The sequence below is a fragment of the Chiloscyllium punctatum genome, chromosome 27 (assembly GCF_047496795.1).
Source record: "Chiloscyllium punctatum isolate Juve2018m chromosome 27, sChiPun1.3, whole genome shotgun sequence".
Lineage (NCBI taxonomy): Eukaryota > Metazoa > Chordata > Chondrichthyes > Orectolobiformes > Hemiscylliidae > Chiloscyllium > Chiloscyllium punctatum.
In genome coordinates, this window is record NC_092765.1 from 16,595,362 (window position 1) to 16,603,458 (window position 8,097).

At 41.7% G+C, this 8,097-nt stretch overlaps 1 long non-coding RNA gene across 4 annotated transcripts in view; it reads left to right on the forward strand.

Annotated features, from left to right (window-relative positions):
- The window catches only part of LOC140453479 (uncharacterized), a 31,925-nt gene extending 24,242 nt beyond the window's left edge, over window positions 1-7,683 (forward strand). For 2 of the 4 annotated variants that reach the window (XR_011952398.1, XR_011952401.1), the window contains one exon: window positions 3,552-5,352. This is a non-coding gene — a long non-coding RNA (uncharacterized lncRNA). Of the gene's footprint in view, window positions 1-926; window positions 1,006-3,551; window positions 5,353-7,668 lie in introns of those variants that run through there. The other 2 variants (XR_011952399.1, XR_011952400.1) reach the window with 2 other exon arrangements.
- Window positions 7,684-8,097: the final 414 nt, after the last annotated feature.

The following is an 8,097-nucleotide window of genomic DNA, read 5'->3' on the forward strand; positions in this document are numbered from 1 at the left end:
GCAAGCTAGATACAAATCTGAAAATAAGGGGTCAGAAGTGATTACTCAGACTGGTAAAAGGTGGAAAGTGGTGTTCCACAGGGATTAGTGCTGAGACCATTGTTGCTCACCAGTTACAATGAGGATAAGCATTCAGAAATTGGAAGGACGACTTTAAAATTTGAAGGTTACATCAGATTTTGGGATATAGTAAAAATACTAATGAAATCTGGGACAATATGCAGGAAAACATTAATTATCTTGCTGAATGGTCTGTAATTAGAAAATTAAGTTCAATATAAATAAGTGTGAGGTCATGCATTTTGTTAAAGAATAATGTGGATGCCAAGTTTCTTTGGGAAAGAAGGGTCTAAATGGACTAGAGGAGCAAGGGGATCCAGGTACAGATTTACTAAAATTAATAACTCCTGCTTTACAGGGCCATTTAAAAACAAAGCAAGTACTGGGGTACATTTGTTTGTGGAATATGTTCCCTGCTGTTCAACTCTAAACAAGAACACTTTATTAGCAGTACAAGGAATACTTTGAGCATAGTTCTGGATGTTATGTTACAAAATGAGGTAGAGATGGTGGAGAAATTGCAAAAGAAAAGTATAAGAATGGTCCCAGTACTGAGAGATTGCAACTGACAGAAAAAGATTAAACAGCTGCATGACTAATGGATTATCTGATTGGTCAATGTAGAAATATATATTCTATATTATAGATAAATAAGAATTAAGAAATCCAAAACGGAATTCAGGAGGATACACCGAACAATGAAATTAAATAAGATGGAAAAAGAAGCATAAAAAAATTAGACCATTTGGATTGGATGACTAGTTTGTGTTGTAAATTGTATGTAAAATAGTCAATAACATAGCATGACATTAACATGCATTGAAACTAATTCACATTCACTAACAGGTTTTTATCAATTTGTGTAGATGAAACTGCTTAACTGATGAGGTTTCTTGGATAAAAACTTCACTTTTCCTCTACTTAAATCTTTAAACTGGAGATTGGGTAGGTTTTGTCTAATCTTTAAATCTACTTTGTCAAATGGCCATTTGTTTTCTGAGGCTGTAGCCTGTCAATGGCCCAGTATCAAGATCTATTAAATACCTCTTTATCCAACATGCCTGCAGTCATCAGGGTTACAGAACAGTCAGTGTCTGTGAGTCGCCTGGTCTTCGTCTCCTCTTGCTCTCTTTCACTCCTCCTCCCTCTAGTTCCTTTCTCTACATATAATCTTTCCATCTCTCTTTTACCTCCTTTCTCTTTTGATCTTGTTCCTTCTCTCCCTTCTTTCCTGCCTATCTCTTTCCTCTTCTCTCCCTCCACCCTATTTCACTCCTTTTACCTCCTTCCATCAACTGTAATTCCTGAATGTGCTGGGCTGTATTTCACGCCACCACTCATCTCACTTAAATCCTTTGCATTCTCGTGTGAACCTATTAGCAAATCAACCCACCAGGAACAGCTGGACAATGAATCCTGAGCCTTAGCCAGGGTGCACATTTGTCACTAGGGGTGACTGAACAGCACAATGCTCCCCCTTCCCCCAACTGAAGTGCCGAGGGTAACTTGGCAATATAATCATTGTCTTTGTTGCAATATCCTGATTCAGCCTTGACCAGGAATTTAATAATAAGAAGGAAGTCATTTAGTCTACCATGCCTATGGCCATTTGCTAGAAAATTCTCCAATTATTCCCAGGCCATGACCTTTCCCGTTTCCTTATTCAAGTCAGGAGCATCATGCCAGATGACTTACACTCGAGACTTTTTGGGGGGGGGGGGTGGGTGGCTGGGTGCAGTGGTCACAAACAGGCTCGGCTAACTCCTGACACTCGCTTATTCACATCTCTGTTAACTGAAGCACTGTCATGTTCCTGTGGCACTAACCACAGCCAGAGTTACAGTGGACAAGGGGGCGGAAATTAGAATCATCCATGCCATATTAATAAATCCTGATAGTAGAGAGGCAATGCCTGAGGGGTAGGGGCAGAACCAATGGAGTGTGTGTGGGGTGGGGGGGGGCGCAGTTTGGGGGGTGGGGGTGAGCAAGTGGAAGGAAGCTGGTGGGGAATGTTGACAGAGGGAGGGTAGTGACTTTTTTTTTTTGCAAAATTCTTTCTCTCGCCCTGTAGTGACAGCTGGATGTTTTTGTACATTCACTTCACTGATTTGGACTCTCAATGGATTAGAATCAGCAGTTGTTATATAAGGATCAGATTAAATATTAAAACCAACATCCCAACTGCCAAACTGCATCATTGTTACTGGCTCATGTGGTTTAGTTTTTAACCCTTACCAAGCTCTGCTTACTGTTTAGTGTGGTTCTTAACAAATTTTCCTGGGAAAATCACACAGAAAATCCTGGTGACAAGAGCCTGTTCTGCTGGTCCTTCCTGCAACCCTCAGTCACAATCACATTAGCTGCCGATTAAATACTTTTAAAAGTATAGTCATTATTGTAATGCAGGAAAATGTTATACTATAATGCTGATAATACCAAGTATGGAGTGTATAAAGCTGTGCCAGATAAACCTACCTGCAGCTAAGCAGCAGACCTCAGAACCAATTGAAGCAATGCACCCCCATCCACTTGAGAGTGATGGTAAATATCAGACAGCTTGCAGGAAATGGAAAACCAATGAACCAGACCAAGTGCATGATTCTAATTGGCTTCCTTTCAGGCTCCCATCATCAAAACCATCATTCCCCCAAACAATTGCTGTCATGGGCAACACCAAGACTTGCCAATAGTTCTGCACCTGGTTCCACAATGGTTTTGAGACTGGAGTCTACCTGACAATGAGAAGATTGCCAGGATAGCCCAACCACAACTAAGAAACAAAATTCTAATTTGGCCAAAACCCCATCCTTTCAGTCTCCTTATAGCCATCAGTGAAGTGATGGAAGGAGTCACCGAGTAATCTTCTGACTGAGAGTGCAGTGGGATGACATAGAATCCAGACCAGGAAAGAATGGCAAGTCAAACAGTGGATAAAGGGAGGGAGATATTTAAATAAGAGACAGAGAAGTTGTAGGATAAATATACTCCTACAGCTGTAGAAGCATTGTCAAAGCCTGGGATTCATAGATTCTGAGGACAGTGAGCCTAAAAACAAGAGATATATGGTTATAGTGCAGAGGGGAAACAAAAAGGGAGTATGAAAAATTCAATAAATAGAAGTGGGGAAAAAACAAAATAGTCAAAAGGTAAAGGAACCACTTTGCATTTGAAGGAAGTTAAAGAATCTCTACATTACAAAGGAAGGTGATAGGATTTTAGAAATATTTATATAAGGCGAATCTCAACTGAAGGGAAATTTTCAGAAAGAAATGTTTTTAAAATGACAGGGGATGGATCTATAAGGTGAAAATGTCAGCAGCGCAGAACAAGGATAGGTTGAAAAGCATCTAGATTATGTAAAGTTATTTGGAAATAGGATTTATTAGCAAAGAACTGACAGGTGGGGAATGTTCTTCCTTGATCTGGAAAGGGGAGGGAATTATTTGGAAATTATGGCATCTCATTTACTGGTGGTTTTCTGATTTGCACAGATGCAACTTGCGGGTGAGGCCACAGTCCAGAGTACTGACCGACTCGTTAACTTCTCTGCACTGCTCCTTGCAGTAGGGGGTATTGGTTTGTCCTCCTTTGGCACCAGAAGAATGACTGAAGCAGCTGAAACCATGGCAATATTTGGAACAGAAGCATCAGAACAGAGGAAAGAACTGCCCCAAAGTGAATAATGGACAAATGAACACATGACTCCCAGAATATAAAGTGTTCCCCTCTCTACATTCTGTTTGAATAGACAGACTATATTAAGAGGAGTAGCCGTTTAAAATGATTAGTTAATGCAACTGATGCTTCCACTCCTTCCTGAAGGGGATCAATGGGACAGTGAGAATTTCAGACAATCTCTTCGTGTATGACCACTCTTTCATTGGGAGAGAGTGTTCACTGAGATTCAGTACAAAGTTTCAATGTGATCAAGCAGCAACCAAGTTACACATGGAATAGAGTTAAAAAGTGTGGTGCTGGAAAAGCACGGCAGGTCAGACAGCATCTGAGGAGCAGAAGAGTCTACGTTTTGGGCATAAGCCCTTCATCAGGAATGTTGCTGAAGGGCATAAGCTTATGTTGAGGAGATGTTATAAGATGAAAGGCTTATGCCTGAACTGTAGACTGTCCTGCTCCTCGGATGCTGCCTTATCTGCTGTGCTTTTCCAGCGCCACACTTTTTGACTCTGATTTCCAGCATCTACAGTCCTCACTTTCTCCTTAGGTATGGAAAATCTTAACAAAGTTTATACTGACAGCAAATATGATCATTGCATATTCGAGTTCAGAGTCAAGTGTAACCCATAATCCTGTTGGCATGTATACCCCATCAGTCGTAATACTAGATCTTTTTATCAGTGTGACCCACCAGATTGCTGGGTTCAAGAACCACGTTGCTGAGAGAGGAGGGTTAGTAATTGGAACTCATTTCTGTAAAGCACCGTATCCTCATTCAGCATATTTTCAATATTTAGGAGTGGTTTAGAAATTAAAGGTTAGTGTGTTGCATCATTGGAGTTGCTGACCCTTTGGAAAGTTCTAATGTCTCCAAGATGTAAAGATGGCCTCCTGGATTCTGCGATAGATAAATTTGGGGGATAATCAGAGGGGCATTACTTTTCTTTGAACATCTCTGACTTTTTTTGTATCAATAAACAGATGGGGGATATGTTATTTGTTTGGCTGGGGCAGTTGGAGGAGAGAGATCATGTGGTAAAGCCTCTGGGTTTACATATCCACTCAGAGTTGGCAACCCTAATTATCAGACAAACTGAACTGTTTAAAACCAGCTGTTCAGACAAGGTCAGAATGAGAAATGCTGTCAAATGGCCCCATGAAAGACAGATGTGCCCCAGTTCGGGTCAAATTGTATATTGTGTTTGCCTCACATTTGGGAAAGACTGCAATCAAGGAGCCTGTAACAGATGTAACTCAAGTAAGTAGTTAATAGATATGTATAATTAATAGGTAATAAGCACAGCACCTTAAGGAGCTAATGTAACAGGAACTGTGTATGTCTGCAAAGTTGAGGAAGTTGTGACTGCTGTAGTGCTAATCTCTGCCAGTGAGTGGTGCTAGTGAGCACATACATCAGTGACCCCCCCACCCCCCCCCCTACTGGCGGATTGACGGAATTTATTAACACCTCCTCCTGATGGATGGAGCTTGGAGCGATGGGAACGACGATATTGGCAAAGTTTTGTGAGTTAAATTTGATTTAAGAATTGCTCTGAATTGTGAGGCAAATGCATTTTCTTCCAACTTTGCCACTCAAATAAACTCTTTAACATGTTACTTTCATACCAGAATGAAATGCCCTAATACTGAACTAAAATTGGCTTGTGACTCGAATATTGGAATAGAACAAGTGATTCAGTCATTTAATTACCTCCCAGCTCACCTCACTGCTCAGCTCCAGGCTATCCAAGCCTGGAGATGCACAGAAAATCATAAGACCATAAGACATAGGAGCGGACGTAAGGCCATTCGGCCCATCGAGTCCACTCCACTATTCGATCATGGCTGCTGGGCACTTCAACTCCACTTACCTGCATTCTCCCTGTAGCCCTTAATTCCTCGAGACAACAAGAATCTATCAATCTCTGCCTTGAAGACATTTAGCGTCCCGGCCTCCACTGCACTCCGCGGCAATGAATTCCACAGGCCCACCACTCTCTGGCTGAAGAAATGTCTCCGCATTTCTGTTCTGAATTTACCCCCTCTAATTCTAAGGCTGTGCCCACGGATCCTAGTCTCCTCGTCTAACGGAAACAATTTCCTAGCATCCACCCTTTCCAAGCCATGTATTATCTTGTACGTCTCTATTAAGTCTCCCCTTAATCTTCTAAACTCCAATGAATACAATCCCAGGATCCTCAGCCGTTCCTCATATGTTCGACCTACCATTCCAGGGATCATTCCTGTGAATCTCCGCTGGACACGTTCCAGTGCCAGTATGTCCTTCCTGAGGTGTGGGGACCAAAACTGGACACAGTACTCCAAATAGGGCCGAACCAGAGCTTTATAAAGTCTCAGTAGCACAACGTTGTTTTTATATTCCAACCCTCTTGAGATAAGTGACAACATCGCATTCGCTTTCTTAATCACAGACTCAACCTGCATGTTGACCTTTAGAGAATCCTCGACTAGCACTCCCAGATCCCTTTGTACTTTGGCTTTACGAATTTTCTCACCGTTTAGAAAGTAGTCTGTGCTTTTATTCTTTTTGCCAAAGTGCAAGACCTCGCATTTGTTCACGTTGAATTCCATCAGCCATTTCCTGGACCACTCTCCCAAACTGTCTAGATCCTTCTGCAGCCTCCCCACTTCCTCAGTACTACCTGCCTGTCCACCTATCATCGTATCATCGGCAAACTTTGCTAGAATGCCCCCAGCCCCTTCATCCAGATCATTAATATATAATGCGAACAGCTGCGGCCCCAACACTGAACCCTGCGGGACACCGCTCATCACCGGCTGCCATTCTGAAAAAGAACCTTTTATCCCAAATTCTCTGCCTTCTGTCAGACAGCCAATCCTCAATCCATCCCAGTAGCTCAACTCGAACACCATGGGCCCTCACCTTGCTCAGCAGCCTCCCGTGTGGCACCTTATCAAAGGCCTTTTGGAAGTCTAGATAGACCACATCCACTGGGTTTCCCTGGTCTAACCTACTTGTCACTTCTTCAAAGAATACCAACAGGTTTGTCAGGCATGACCTCCCCATAGTAAATCCATGTTGACTTGTTCTAATCAGACTCTGCTCTTATAAGAATTTAGAAACCTCATCCTTAATGATGAATTCTAGAATTTTACCAACAACCGAGGTTAGGCTAATTGGCCTATAATTTTCCATCTTTTGTCTTGATCCTTTCTTGAACAATGGGGTTACAACCGCGATCTTCCAATCATCTGGGACTTTCCGTGACTCCAGTGACTCTTGAAAGATCTCAACCAATGCCTCTGCTATTTCCTCAGCCACCTCTCTCAGAACTCTAGGATGTATCCCATCGGGGCCAGGAGATTTATCAATTTTAAGACTTTTTAGCTTTTCTAGCACTATCTCTTTTGTAATGACAACCATACTCAACTCAGCCTCCTGACTCCCTTTATTTGTTGGGATATTACTCATGTCTTCCACTGTGAAAACTGATGCAAAGTATTGTTAAGTTCTCCAGCTATTTCCTTATCTCCCATCACTAGGCTTCCAGCGTCAGTTTGAAGTGGCCCAATGTCTACTTTTGTCTGTCGTTTGTTTCATATGTATTGAAAGAAACTTTTACTATCGTTTCTAATATTACTGGCTAGCCTACCTTCATATTTGATCCTCTCCTTTCTTATTACTCTCTTTGTTATCCTCTGTTTTTGTAGCCTTCCCAATCTTCTGATTTCCCACTGCTCTTGGCCACTTTATAGGATCTCTCTTTTAATTCTGGCATTAACAAATCAGTCTTGTTAATGCCAGGATTTTCACAGTTCAATTGAAGAATGCACATAACAAATCTGAACTCATTAAATTAATTGACACTGGGATCAGGAGTGTTTGTAAATGTCATTAGCCACACCCAATATCCTCATAGTCACTGTTGTGTTATTTATTTGCTTTGACAGGTTCTCAGGGTCAATATCTACAAGAGCTCATGGGCAACTGTTTGGAAAACTGCCAAGAACACAAATGCAAGTTACATAACAGCTGATGTTATTGCCATCATAGATTTGTATTTATTTTAGTATAGGCCCCTGGCTCAAGAGCTGCCCTACATACGCTTCAGAGAGCACTGTATTTCAAACCAACCAAAACAGATGTGACAATCAGAATGTGCCTAAGGGACAACACAGTATACTTCACTCAGTTCAGGTTTTCTCAGTTCGGGCTTGCATGCCGACTTATTGTCTGAATTATCAAAAAATCTTTCATCACATACAGAAACTTGGCAGTGCTACGCTGGGTTGCTGAAACAGAAATTGTGTCTGTGTTGATTCAGTGTTTCTAAATTTTACTCAGCTGAGATGATGCTGCAGTTTTCAAGTGAACCTGGG